The 15,150-nt window shown below is 44.2% G+C and overlaps 1 long non-coding RNA gene across 8 annotated transcripts in view; it reads right to left on the bottom strand.

Moving 5' to 3' along the window:
- LOC129196088 (uncharacterized) overlaps nucleotides 1-15,150 on the bottom strand; it is a 95,977-nt gene that overhangs the window by 63,300 nt on the left and 17,527 nt on the right. Inside the window, exon 1 of one of the 8 annotated variants that reach the window (XR_008574049.1) lies at nucleotides 312-513. The exons of the other annotated variants lie outside the window; for them this stretch is intronic. This is a non-coding gene — a long non-coding RNA (uncharacterized LOC129196088). Of the gene's footprint in view, nucleotides 1-311; nucleotides 514-15,150 lie in introns of those variants that run through there. 8 annotated transcript variants of the gene reach the window in all.

Here is a 15,150-nt window from a genome sequence, read left to right on the forward strand (position 1 = left end):
AATCTGGCACCTTTTGAAATCAGCCCCTCGGAAGGAAGAATTAGCAACCTGGACAGAGCTTCGGGCAAGTCCAGCTCTCCTGCGTCTGGTGCTCGATCTAATTCACTTACAGCCAGCTCTGGTCCTTTCTCACGCCGCTGCAGAAATCCTAGGAGAGCTGGCTATCTAACACCCCTGACAAACACAGACAATGATCAGAAAATTAAAATTGCCAGAAATAAAAGATAACACAAAGAGAGCCCTGAGGAAACTGCAGTAAGTTTCTTGACAATTTTTATCTACCTGATTATTCATATCAAGACAGTACTAACCAAGTCCAGATCGGGATGGGGTTGTGAACAATCCCTGGGGCTTGGAAGGCTGTTCAGAACTCGGCACTCGGGATCAGGCTCTTTTCTCCATCCTATTAGGGTGGACAATGCTAGCCTACAGAATTAGGGAGAAAAATGAGAGTGTCCTTTCCCTTCATTTCTTCTCTCTCTCTCTCTCTCCACATTCTTCTCCTCTTGTCTTTTTCACAGCGAGCACTGAATGATGGGATTTTTGACATCAGAGGAAAGTCATCCTTTCTCCACTCCCCCAGCTCCTGTCCGCTTCCTCCTTATACACGTCTGTTCGTTTGCATACTATATCCCCACTCAAAAAAACGGGATCAGCTGATCCGACCACAGCTTCATCTAACTAAGCATCCTAAATCCTGCCCAAAGTAGACCAGACTGACTGGTTCATTCGCCCTGGCAGCCTGCTACCAACAAGCCTTTAAAGTACATTTTGTAACTGCTACATAGCTGGCACTGACTATAGCAAAGTCATTGTTTAGTAGAAGGTAAAGTGACCTCTATTTACTCAGACAACTCAGCTGCCTACAGGGAATAACTGGATTTGAGATAAGTGAAAATTTGCTGGGAAAGTTTCACTCTGGCTGGGCTGATGCTTACTACAATAAGCTAAATGTTTGGTCAGTTCGTGCCCGTTCTCCTGCAGTTTCTTCAGCCCTTTGATTTATTATCTGCGACTAGGCAACAAATGACCCCATCCAATTTCAGCAAGCCTGTGGTAAGCCAAAGACAGAAGAGAGACTTGTTCAACTCACTACATTTTCCGATCCCCAATAAATACCCCGTTGATTATCATAAGCTGCCAGGCACCTGCCATAAGTTGTTTATTCACGTATTAAAGAATAGCATTAACTGAATCAGGTCTTTTTCTACATGCAGCTTCTCATTTCCCCCCCCCCTCAAATAACTCCAGGCATCAGTGCCGGAGCACAAGTTAACTCCAGCTGCACTTCAGGGGATGGTGACCGGGACTGCGCGTAGGGTCACAGTAACGGCCGGTGGGAGCCGAGCACCACCCCAGGAACCGCGTATGCAGTGACTCAGGCATGACTCTGAGTCACGGCGCTTCTCCTGCTTCCTCCTTTCTCCGGGGGGCGGAGGTAGGAATTTCCTGCTGGCCCGTCCTTGTAAATCACAACGTCCTGTTGCAGCAACGCTGCTGGGAGGGTCGGTGAGTGGGAGAACTGGAGCCGCTGCCCAGTCCACCTGCTCTGGGGAAGGAGAGATGAGGCACATTGCCCCACTCGGGCATGCACGCTGGGAAGATGGCAGAGAGATACAATGGGTCCCCTTGCTCCATTTGCAGAATAGCCCTGACACCTTCAGATTCCTAACGACTTGACTGAAACCGAATGCTGTCCACCCAGCAACCCAAGAACCCAATTGTCCTCTTACAAACACATGAATTACCCTGATAACCCAGGTAACTTCTCTGCCTTTCTTCAAGACAGCACCATAAGTGAGAAGAGAATCAAGCCCTAAATGTCTGCACGGCATTGCCTATGCCTATGAATTTGAAAACAAAACCCAAGACGTTTGGTGGAGGTCCTGGGACAAATCCAACCATTAAATGCCACCCTGTGAAAGTCTTCCCAGATGTCCTTCAAAAAAGTTGAACTTAATTACAGTCGCAGTCGGAAGGATTTCACTATCACAAAAGAACTCAAAAACATAGATGAGCTGTGCCATGCTAACCTTGAGAAAAACCAATGTATAACTGTGAGAAAATGGGCCGTGCATAATTAGGAAGGGAAAGAAACATATTAGCCTTGTGAAGACCACCTTCCGGAGCAGATCTAACCTATTTGCTGTTGAAAATCAGTGTTTGGAGTATAAAACGCAGAATCATAGAATCGTTTTCGTTGGAAAAGATCTTTAAGATCATCAAGTCCAACCATTAACCTAGCACTGCCAAGTCCACCACTAAATCATGTCCCTAAGCACCGCATCTACACGTCTTTTAAATACCGGCAGGGATGGTGACTCAACCATTTCCCTGGGCAGCCTGTTCCAGTGATTGACAGCCCTTTCAGTGAAGAATGGTGGAAAGGAAAAGAGGGGTGCTGGCAGAGATGGTACTAAGCAGAATTCCTGGTCATACTCCAGGGATGGTGAGACAGGACCAAGTTTAGCTTGCACCAAATACACGTGCAGGAAGAAAAATGAGCTCAGTACACCATGGCAGTCATTCCTTCCAGATTCAACACAAAGAACTGGACTGACAGACAGCACTGATTTACTCCACAGGCTCACCTGATTCACAGCCACATTGTACATTGCTTAATCACTTTACTTAGAGTAACTGTTAAGTACCACACGGTGACAAATAATATTACACAATAACATTAATAGCACCTACCACAATAGGATTATATCACTTCAGCTATGCTGGTGTACTTGCATGACATGCCACCGGCTGTGGACACAGTGGGTGGGACTTTTCAACCTCTATACATATTTTCAATCGTGCACCGTTACTTTGGTTTAATTTCATCCCTTCTAGGTCTAACTTTGCTTCAGCTATTGCAGGGAAAAATATCACAGTGTTCGGCCAAAGGTACATGCATGCAGGGAGATCACCACTTCAGACCAGGACTGTTAGAAGCATTTTATGACACTGATGCTGGAGTGTGAGTTTGTGGACAGTCAAACCTGAATGGATTTTGGCACATTCTTTAAAAAGTATGGGTTTTGAGAGAGATCAAACGGTTACAATCTGACTTTCACATCTTATCTGGAAGATGACAGCTCTTGGAGCATCTTTTGGAGCATACCATATCTGGGCATCAAAGACTTCTACAAAAAATTTTCACGAGAGCTGTTCTGTCTACAGATAGAGGTATAACCAAATGCAACGACAAGGAAATTAAAGCTAAGTAGATTTTGACCAAAAAGAAGACACTCATCTTTAACAGCCAAAGGCAATTTAACCCCTGGAAGTGCTTCTGAAGGACAGTGGGTGGTTTTCCATCACTCAACGTTTCAAAATCAAGGATAGATATTTTTTATCTAGACAGATGCAGTTCAGACGGGGAAGTCTTATGGCCAGCGTTACACAGAAGGTCAGAGCAGACTCTGATGAGGATCCCGGCTGCCCTCCATAACCTACCCAGCCGTTCACCTACTGACTCCCCAGCACTGCTCTTGCAGTACGTAGCCTTGTTGTTCACAGTCAGTCTGTTTCCCCACGGATGACCAGACCTGACCCTGCTTAGATTACAAAAGCTGAAGGGTTCAGAAGTGAGGAAAACAGGAAATCCAAACAGTGAAAATCTCAGCAATAACGTTTCCTAACAAAGACCTTCAGATCTCACTCTCAGCCAACAGCTGTCTTCGTGACGTCCAAAAAGGATGATGTTTAGCGTGGTGAAGACTGTCTTTCTGCCATTTATTTTTACCCTGTTTATTTTTCTATACTGTGACATTTTCCTCCTTGTTAAAATCTTGGTCATAAATGAGGGTGCTAATCCAGACCTAAGAAAACATACACGAATGCACGTACTCCATATGCTTCAATTACATGCAATTCTCCCTACAGAAAACCAAACCAATACCTGTGCACCACTTAAATTCCCCTTTGGGCCACAAAAAAAAAGGGATTGAATGCTGCACAGCCTTTTTATTTCAAGAGAGCTGAAATGAGATGACCTGTAGCTTAATTTATTGCACCACAAAGGCTGGGACTGCAAAGCAACCCAAAACATTATCCTGGGGGGATTATCTCAGAGGGAAGCGTGAGCGAAAGCTGAAGAGTGAGGAAAGCTTAATTTTGAAGAAAAATATCATGTTTGTTTGCATGACTGTTTCTGCATTTGAAACCTTACCCAAATTTCCTGACCTAGTATCATCTACATGCAAATCACAAGTATGGCTGTGGTACTCATGTGAGCTCTGTGGGCCAAACCTGTGGGTGGCATAAATTGGCGTAGCTCCTATGCCATTGGGTCACAAGACCTTGTCCTAGGTCTTTATATAGAGAGTATGATAGGAATTGAAGGAGGTTGAAGGGGCATTTTAAGGTCTGGTTATTTTGCATTCAAATTTTAAATTTCATCCACTCTTTTTTGGGTGAAATTTGACGTTTCTCCCCGGCAGGACAGGCAGGGCAGGTTTTTGCCATTGCACTGCCATCTAGTGATGCGAGTTCGCAAGGCGAAACAGCTGGCAAAAGATGGCTGACCAACAGCAAGTGCCCGAGTCAAGTTCTGAAAGGAAGGTCCAGAAGTAAATCAAATTCAATCCAACAAAAAGAACTGGAAAAGGCACACCCAGTGGTGGCCCTCAACCACTTACAGGAAAGATAAGCATTATGGTACATAAGATAACAAAATGCTTACAATAGAAGGGGTTGCATAGAAGCTCATCCATTATCCAGCTGTTATCCATGGTAGGGGACATTCAGGACACGCAAGTTTGCAACTACAAGTCTCAAAGTCCATCTGCTCAGCTGATACAAGCTGCTATTGCTCTACCAATTTATAACTGCCAAGCTTACGTTCAAGCAAAGCCTGCACAGGAGTTTTTCACAAGACCGACACTCTTGCAAGCGCTTGAATGCCTTTGGCCATGTTTCTTCCAGCTTTACTGGATATGTTCCTCAGTATAACTCCCTCCTGCATTCAGCTCAGTTGTATCAGACCAGCTGGGCCAAAATTATTCTCTTTGTAATTGATTTCAGTGGTTTCCACCATGGGCCGCTCTATCCACAGCCATGACTATGGTCAATCAGCATCCAAAAAGGATTTGCTAAGCAAGCACGTCATATTGCTTAGAGAAAATCCTCCTTATAATCCCCACGCTCAAGGACCGGACAGCAAAGTTAAGGCTTAACATATGAACCTGAAATGAACTGACCTTTATGAGTTAAAATCCCAGTCCTAATGTTTTACTCATCTTGAGGATATTTGTCCTCAGTGGTATGTGTGTCAGAGGGCGTGAAAGTGAGAGTGTCTTGAGGTTAACAATTGTTCATACTCATAGTGGATGAATCATATGATAACACCACAGCAACATCCTGTATAATTGTCGGGAGCCTCTATTTCTGGCAGTGTGTCCCTAGCCTGTCTCATGAGTAAATGTTATTTGTGCTTTACTATATAAAACCAAAACCAAACAAAATTATACAACGGGACACTATTCTGCAGGCACTAGCCAAAATCACAAGTGCCTAATTGAGCCTTCAGTTATCCACTTCAGCGATGAATTGTGTGATGAAGTTAATAGGGATGAGATGGATATCTCCGTTCTTCATCTGATTAGTACATGAGCAACTCTCCACATGTGAGTAACAATATTTGTGTTTCCTTAGCCACAACTGAACTCAGTGGGACTATCGCGTACGTAAAGATCCGGGACACCGCTCGTGAGGCAGTGGGTGCTAAGGGAAAAAGCATTCTATTGCAGGTCAGAAGAGATTTATGTTTTTCTTCTGGATGACTACAAGCAAGTCACTCCCCCCTTTTCTCCCTCCCTTTTGTCTGTGCAGACCTACACTCCGCAGGCTTCGCTGCGCTTTGAGCATCAGAGCTGCACCAAGAGGACACCCAACCCGCTTCGCCAACCTACACGCAGCCGTACCTGCGGAAAGCAAAACACAACACGGCAGGCAATGCCGAAGCATCGCAGCAAGTCACAGATTTGGAGCAAACTCCCTGGGATGCAGTAAAGATACCAAGTATCTGTACCACCCCTGGCACACAAAGGCACGAATTCAGCTTGGATCCCCTGCGCTGGAGTTTCAAACGTACATCGCTATGCCCTAAACACCGCGGCTGCCCGTGGCTGCGGCACCGGGGGGCTGCAGAGATAACACGCTCATCCCTTTGGGGTGCACGTACGGCTGCTGCAACGCGTTCCTCCGTTGGGAAACGTCTGCTGTAGGCGCTCTCGTAATACACAGGCTTAGGGCAGAGGCCAGCTCTTGTTTGCTTTTGCAAAGTGATGGCAGGATTTTGGCCCGTGGTTGGTGACTCTGGCTCCGAAGTACTAACGAAGCACAACGCACTAACGAACGTAGCTAAGGTTTTATCCGTAATCACAGAAGCTGCAAGGGAACCGTGGTTGAAATGCCATGGGAATAATCAGGCTAATGGTGCAATGACCTTTTTGCATGGAATAAAACTAGGAAAAACCTTGCAATCCTGTAGAACTATCCATTCTAAAACCTCAGAGCAAATGTTTACTTTCTCATTAGAAATAACATTTTGCTTTGATGTTTACTAGCTTTACTATTATATTTTCATATATGAAAGAAAAATTTAATATTGACATAGAATCTTTTTAATCCATCTATACCGAATACATATTATATTGTTTTAAATAGTAAGTGTTTTGATGAAATGGTAAATTCTGTCCAAATCTGTTTTCTTCTGAAGGAGGAGAGGGACAGGTAGAGAAAAAGCTTCCTCCAGAGAAAATCTCAAAGTATGGGCCTGCTTCTGAAAATAGCTAAATTTTAAATCCTTTGGAAGAATTTTCTTCTGTTTAGCTCTAAAAATAATACATTTCTAAAATGCCACCCAAGTTCACTAAATTATTACTATTATTATTTTTTCGTTTTCATTGGAAATGCTTACTTTCAGTGTTTTAACCACTACTTGCGGTAGAAATTTACAGGAAATTCACACTAATAAGAACGAGATTTTTAAAACAATCTAGGGGATTAGCCACACATCTTCCATTAAAACTAAAGTACCCTTGACTGCTTTAAATTCTCATGAGATTAATTTTAAGAAAGGCTATTTAAAATTAACGTAGAAGTGGGCCAATAGTAGACTGTGGGATCTGAAACCCTTTTCATTGCGGTGGAAGCAGATGGGAATTTCTACATGCGCAGAACCCAGAAGGCACCGCTCTGGATTCTGAAGAAACTTTAAATTATTTAATTCCGCGTCAAAAAAAAAAACAAACCCAAAACAAACCCAAGCAAACTAAAGGCAAACAAACAAGCAAATGAGAACATCAGCAAGAGAAAGCAGAAACACTTTATGAAGTCACATTTACTATTTCGGCTTCAAATCTTTGGATCATTCGCTCCCGTTTCATTGCTTTCAGATCCCAAGCTTCAACCTGAACCTGGGTCTAACACAAGCCCAAAACCCGACACTGCCTCCCTGGGCCGAGGGTTTTGATAAACCCCTCGCTGCAGGACCGGCCGGCCTGAGCATTTCTTGCTACAAAGTAAGAAAAAATCCTGACAAATTAAAAAAAAAAAAAAAAAAAAAATCTTCACTGCTGCCTCCTCATTTCCTGGCTGCAGCCGAGACCGGAAATAACTACATTTCCTGAGCAAGGCTGTTCTCCAGGGAACGTCAGCCCGTCTGCAGCAAGCAACCGCTGGATGCTAGGGCTGGACTGAGGCGTCTCGGGGGGGTTTAAATCTGAGCTGGAATCGCAGCACTGCAGCGTTCGTACTTAGCAAGGGACACCTAGGAAGATAGGGTGGCAGGGGAAGGGGGGAAGTGGGAGGAGGTGTAAGCAGCAAAACAAGATGGGAATATAAGAAAGAAAAGAAAGAAAAGAAAGAGAGAGAGAAAGAGAGAAAAGAAAGAAAAGAGAGAAAGAAGAGAGAGAAAGAGAGAAAGAGAGAAAGAAAGAAAGAAGAGAAAGAAAGACAGAAAAGAAAGAAAGAGAAAAGAGAAAGAGAGAAAGAGAGAAAGAGAGAGAAAGAGAGAGAGAAAGAGAGAGAGAAAGAGAGAGAGAGAAAGAGAGAAAGAGAGAAAGAAAGAAAAGAAAGAGAGAGAAAGAAAAGAGAGAAAGAGAGAGGTGAGTGTTATCAACAGCCGGAGCCTGTGTTCAGTGAAATCAGATGTCACTCCATAGCCCCCCGCATGTTAAAGGAGCGTCTCCTCACTCTGTGCTCTGTAGATAGGGTATCTAGTTGGTCCTGATTACTTTGAAGGGGATATTTTCCTGCAAAGCACAGTCACGTTCAACAAGAAAAGCAATTTATTAAGACAACATGAAGGCTTCGTTTTAGCAGAGTGGGAAGAGATTTAATAGCCCAGAGGGAGGGGGGAAAGATGGATGAACACAGACTACTTCTGAGAAACTCTGCAAATAGGTGGAGCAATTCGCAATCCAATAAACCCCACAGGGAAAGCCTTATCTTTCCTTCCCGCATTGGAAATCCATTCTTCCTTGGCTCTTTGCGGCCAGGCAAGTCTCTAATTATGCAGAGAGGTGTAAAGTCCAAAAGAGTCCATATACCTTTCAGGTAGTCATCTTAGATTGCTCTTGTCAACAGAGAAGCTAACTGGTATTTCAGAGTTTTTACCACATTACCTTTGCAATGTCCATGGGAAAAGAGTGCTCATGGTTACTGAGAGACAGCTTGAGACATATTCACCTTTTAGCTGTAACCATCTAGAAGTTGGGTTTCAATTCTCATCGAATTCCTTAGGTGCTTTATATCACAGATAGAGAGATACAGGTCCCTGTGGGGGTAAATCAACCAATGCTAAAGCAGAGGGAAATGCTAGATACAAATCAACGCAACCCAAAGCAGATGGAAATGATAGACACTACCAGTTATTCCCCTGAGTAGTAGCTTGGTCTAGACAGCTGGATTTTAGATGACTGAACTTAGTCAGGAGAAATCTCATTCTAAGAGGCAGTTTGAGGAAAAATAAAAATAAAAAAAAAAAATATATATAAGGACCTAATTCCTGCTGTAATTACATAATAATCCCAAAAAATGGCCATCAGTGACCTAAGGTCATACATTGAGTTTGCAGCTGTCAACCACAAATTCCTGAGAGCCAGTCTGTAAAGAAGCAGTCTTGGACTTGACCTCTGCATCACCCTACAAAGAGGATGTCAGTTGATAAAACTCTGCTGAGTTTAATTGTTGAAAATATCACCTCAACCTGACCAATATATAACTCAATCAATCTGCTGAGCCTTCACAATTTTTACCCACAAAACATTTTTGCTTTGGTAATTATCAATCACCCTTATGCAGAAAGGTTCCTCCAATTTTTTTAAATGCTCAATCCTTTGAGAGACAGATGAATTTTAATGATTTAGATTATTAACCTAAAGGTTGATCCAGACTGGGAGGAACAGAATAATTTGTTTAATCATTATTATTATTTATAATTATTTAACATAGGGGAGAAAAATATCACCTTAAATGTCATCATGATGCTTTTTAATTGCCTCAGATGAAATTCAGAATAATCATTGCTCTGTAAATGTATACAGATCTAATTTTAAATACCCTAAGATGCTGGATATTTATCTGGAAAATGCAAAGAATGCATATTCATTACTGTATAGGGAGTTACAAAGACAGAAAAGAATTGATCAACCATTTATTGAAAATTAATTCTTTTCCCAATTCACAACCGGGCTGTAATTTGACATGAGGCAGAAAAATAAGCTGAGCCAGGCAATTTTTCTTATTCATTCATTCCAGGACTTTAGTATGTGTCCTTTATGATGAGCTTTTACGGATGCCCAAGAACATACTTTTGTGTGGCTGTAATTTGTGACACGTACGTTGTGGAGTTACCTGCATTTAGAATGGTCACACTGAGGGATGCCCAGCGTATGAGGAATTTCAGTATATGAGGAATATTGGTACCCAGGCCCGTGTGGGGAGTATCAATACTCAAGAGTTTCAAAGGATTTCTGTTGTTGGTTTGGTTTGAGTTTGGGTTTTTGGGGGGTTTTTTTGCATTCACGTAGCTATTTCAGGGAGACGCACGTGCATGCAAAAAAGTGGGGTTTGGGATGAAGAACAACTCTGCGTAGGGCCAGCATCTCAAGGGAATGAATAGCATAAAAATGGGACATGGGAAAAGGCAGGTATGGGACTACCTGGGGAGGTTCCAAACCCATGCTTGTACGCACACACTAGAACTTAGTGATGATGCACCCAGTGTGAGTAACTATCAAATTTAAGTGAAATGGAAACCATTTGGTTTGGGTTTTTTCCACGCTGGAAAGACAGTCTGTTGTAAAAAAGCCTCAGAAAACAAACACAAGGAATTAAGCAATCATCTTTTCATGTTTTAAGGTAATGGCAAGCTTAAAGACAGTCATGCCAGTAATTCTGACTCCAGCACTGAGCTGATGCTTTGGGAGAGAATATAGTTTACATTGCACCAGGTCTGGATGCAGGACCGTGAAACTCAACTAATTCGGAAATGCTGTAACCAGCCGAGCTAGCGGCACCAATAACAGCGTGTAGGGAGTTAGAAAAGAATAGTCATTCTCAAATGGGGCGACGCTGAAGTTTCAGTACTAAGGAGCACTAGGCTACACCAGACAGCCAGGGAGAAGATCTTACTTGTGCAGAGAAACAACTTGATTCCCTTATCAAAATTCTCAGTTACAAACAAACTCCAGCACCTTAGTAGACACGGTCGGTGTCCGATTCACTGGCTCTGACGCCGTCCCTTCGAGCCACCCGTACCGTCTGTCTCCAGTGTGAGGTGGAACAGCCCTCGAGACCAGGGGTCTCGGGCTACAGCAGCACAGACAAGGAAGAGCTCAAACCATCAAAGCAGGGTCCATCAAGCACCGCTTCGACAACAGCCTTGCCACCAGGCTCCGCGTGCAGAAACAGCACTGGTACCTGCCCGCCTGCCCTACTCCTTCCTGCAGGTAGGAGAGCCTGGGAGCAGCCCGTAACCTCAGTTCTCCCGCAGCGAGAGTCTCCAGTGACGCGCTGTGGTACCTGAGACCATCGTACCCACGGGCTGCGAGGACGTGCTCGATGACAGCACCTCTGCGCTTGAAGGAACAGCCTTCCTTCTGAGAGGAAACCTTCTACAGTAAATAACAATTAAACAAATGAACAAAACCAGAAGGAGCAAGCTATCCAGTTCCCCCGTGAATTAGTAAAGGATCCAATAGTTCAGTGCCAGGTGAAAGGGTAATGGACTTCACTACAGAAAAGCACCTGGTTTTGCAGGGGTTTCCAGTAGGTACCCTACATTTTGCCCTGGTCTGCCTTATTTGTGCTTCGTTTTCCAAAGCCCTTTGTTTTCTGAGCTGAGTTAGATCGAGGCCTCCCCATTTCCCATCACATACATGTCCCCATGCCCTGCTGCTGCTATCAGAGCTGGGGCACAGGCACTCCGAGTGCCTCGTCTCGGGGAAACATTTGCATTTTCATTGGCACAGGTACAGCATTCAGAATTCTTTCAGGCCAGGCCAATTAAAACAAGCTGAAAACTGCTGAGTGAAGCAGTTTCAGCAAGGATCTGCTTACATTCCCCCTCTGAAAAAAGCAGGGGGCCCACTTTCTGTAACTCTCTCCCTCTCTGCACAGCGTGGGTTTTGCTTTTTTTCCCTTTTTCTTTTTTTTTCTTTTCTTTTTAAGGTGGAATAACTTGTGCCCTTTACACAGTGGCTCTAAGAAATGGATGGCAGAACTTGGGAATGCAGCTTCATTTTAAAACCAGAGCCTGGTCTCTAATACCAAATTGAGGCATGGGAAAAAAAGGAAGGGGGGAAAAAAAAAAAAGAAAAGAAAAAACCACCAACCCAAAACCTGGTAACTCTCCACAGATTAACACACTTTACCTCCTTCACAAACCTTGCATGGTATTTTCTTAAAAAGGAATAGCGCCACATAATTAGCAATCAGTTGAAGCCTAAGGCTTTTCTACCACCACAGAGACTATTCAATGCCTACTGGCTCTACTAACACACTCCTATTGCTCTTGGGTTTCTTTTTGGACAGCCTCTTTCAAACCTCAGATGTGCTGTAAATGCATACTGACAGGTTAAAAGATACCATTTTTATACCCCTGAGCAAAAAAAAAAAAAAAATCCCATCCTAGTAGCGCTGCTTTATTTTACATTGATAATCCTCAAGCGCTAGAACAAGGCACGAAGTTCTGGGAATGATGAACCATCTCGGACAGTCCCAGGGAAGGAAGGACATGTGCTCCAAAGGATCAGGGTTCCGCACACACATCCTTATCCACTGGCAAAAAACCTGCAAACGGCAGCGGCTTTACCAGAGCCCAGCTCTGCTAGTCACAGCGGCCACTCTTCCAAACATCCGTATGCCAGGACCCAACGTCAAACAGCAACTACCACGGAGAAAACACCTGCAAATGCCCTTGCATCAATCTGGGGAAAAAAGGGGCTAATCCAGCAGAACAAAGCGCAGCGCACGGATTTGCATTTGTTTTCATCGCCGAGAATGAGGCTGTGTCAGTCTTAGACTCGGGCTGAATTGATTTGAAACATGTATTGCATGTAAAATTCGGATCCGTTTGGAGTTGATCTGGATTTCAAACCACCACAGGACCCAGAGGAATCTGAATCAAAATTTCTTTCCACCCACTTCCACTTAAAGTGATCTCACCTTGATAAACAAGCGCTGGGTTTACACAGCAACCTACGCAATACGGTTCCCATCATTGCCTGTGCACCCAGGAGTTGCTACAGAACAACCAGAAACTAAACCGTAGTGCAACCTCGACACATAATCTGCTCACCTCATCATCACAGCATTACTAAGAGAAGCATAGAAGAAACAAAACAGGTGACAGCTGGAGTAAACAGTGAGAGATTTGAGACAACAGAAATACCAGATTTCTTAGATCATCCCTGAGAGGAGACAATTCGCTTCTGTTCTTTTCTATTTGCTTTCAGAGCCCTGTTCTAGGAACAAGCTGGCCCGAGGGACTAGGAAACTAGGACATCATGACTATTCTGGATCAAAATCCTTTTCTTTTTCAAAGGCTGCTGGGATGCCCTCTTCAGTGACCTCAAGCAGCTCAACTTGTCACCTGCTACACAGGTGACTACGAAGGCCGTTTATTGATTTAATTAGGGCAGACAAAGAAAAGACATAATCAATCCCTGAAGTACATGGAACACGCAATGAGCATCCTGTGATCCCAGCTCTGCCTGTTTCGAGAATGTGGGATTATTGATCTTTAAAAGTATGAGCAGATCCCCAACTTTAATAATACTAGATAACGGTATCTGACATCCACACGGCAACTTTTGTGTTGGAGTGTCCCGGAGCACTTGAAAAGCCACACAGCTGTACACCTCTCCTTCCTGTCCTGCTTTGCAGCTCCACCTCCGCAACGGCCTCTCTTCTCAAATAACCTGCAGGTTGAATCGACCCCCATCCCTTTTAGCCAAAACCTGTAACATTTTTATCTTTTAGAAATCTTTCTTACTTTCTTTCCCTCACCAAGGAACCTCATTCAGTCTCCATTTTGATTCATCTCCCCACACAAAAAGCAAACAATAACAAGCAGACGTATATTAAAATATCCTCCATGCAGAGAAGTCTCAAGACATGAGCAAGGACTGGACTGAATGGGTTACATTCAACAGAAATCCAGGTACCACAGAAAAGAATATAAAGAAAATCTTTGCAACTGAGCTATCTTGGCGGGTCCAGGTTACCACCCACCTGGGACACTTGGCTTTCTAGTGACATTTGCTGAGGGCATCACCCATGTTGGGATTCCCCCAGTCATGCCCTACTAGGCATCCTTTCTTCCTGGCCCATGAGGGAACACACACAAAAAAAAAAAAAAAAAAAAAAAAAAATAGAGGGGATCAGGAAACACTCACTTGGTCATGTCCTGAGCAATTCCCAAGATGCGAATGAGCCTAGGCTTCCTGCTGTCCCCTCAAATATGTTATTTTCCACTCCCACCTTTCTTCCTCCTACTTATCTCCCTCCCCCCCTTGCCTTCTGAGGCTGACTGAGTCAACTTGTGCAGATTAGATGCCAAGCAATGCGGTCTCTGTACAAAGATTCGACTCCCACAGACAGACTAGAGAGATAAAAGCAGTCTAGTCAAACACTGTCCAGAGACAGCACAGGCAGAGCTGGGCTCGCAGTGGCTCTGACTGGGCGATGCCTTGAACTGGTGACACTCCAGCAACTGAACTGCAAGTACTCGAGGCATAAGCACTTCCTTCTGGTGCCCATGCTTAAATACCAACGGAACGGGTCAAATTTTCCACAGTATCCACTCTTTGGAGATGATCGACCGACGGAAACCCTGATTCGGGCATCAAAGACCTGCTGCTCAGAGGTGCGATGAAATGGCCCTCCTCTTTACACCTTTACTTTACTGGGACCTAGCACTCCCAGGCAGATAATGACAAACACTATGCCAGGTACGGGAACACCCATATTCCCTTGCTGTTGATACAGTCATTCGCAAACACGCCTTTATCCAGTGTTTTATACACAAAATCATCTCCCCTGCCACTGACGTGCAAGCATTTCCACAATGCAAAGTGAAGCCCGTTTAACGATGCACACGAATGGGACACAAACCTGTCGTTAGCGTTGCTGTAGCTGTCTGAACCCACACAGAGAATCTGTGGCAGCTTGGAAGGTAACGTCCCATGGGAAATGTGGACAGAGCCCACCTCTGCAAAACCTGCTGTAAGGACACATACTGCGGGTAGGCAGACTTGCCAATCTGCAGTCATGCCGTTCAGGCTACCCTCGGCAATGCTCTCCGGTCGTTTCGAGCAGCGTTGTCTTCCCCTCGAATGATACGCAGAACATCATGGCGTTCGTCGGGGTAAACAGTTCAGTGGCAAAGTGCCTTGTCCCATCCGCGGACCTCCAAATGACCCCGAATGCGGAGGTACAGAAAAGCTTTCCACATTCATTTGGCCCATCTCTGGTTTCACGATAAGAAATGAAGTTGACACAGCAATATAAACATTATTTCTGACAATGTTAAGATAGACAGTGGGTGCAGGTCAGGCCGTAGTATCCAGGGGATACTCTATAACAGTAGCTGTCATATTTATCTCTGGCTTCTTCAGAGCCAGTTTTAGTAGTGGGAGACAGAGCACA

Source organism: Grus americana, chromosome 24, assembly GCF_028858705.1.
Source record: "Grus americana isolate bGruAme1 chromosome 24, bGruAme1.mat, whole genome shotgun sequence".
NCBI classification, from domain to species: Eukaryota; Metazoa; Chordata; class Aves; order Gruiformes; family Gruidae; genus Grus; species Grus americana.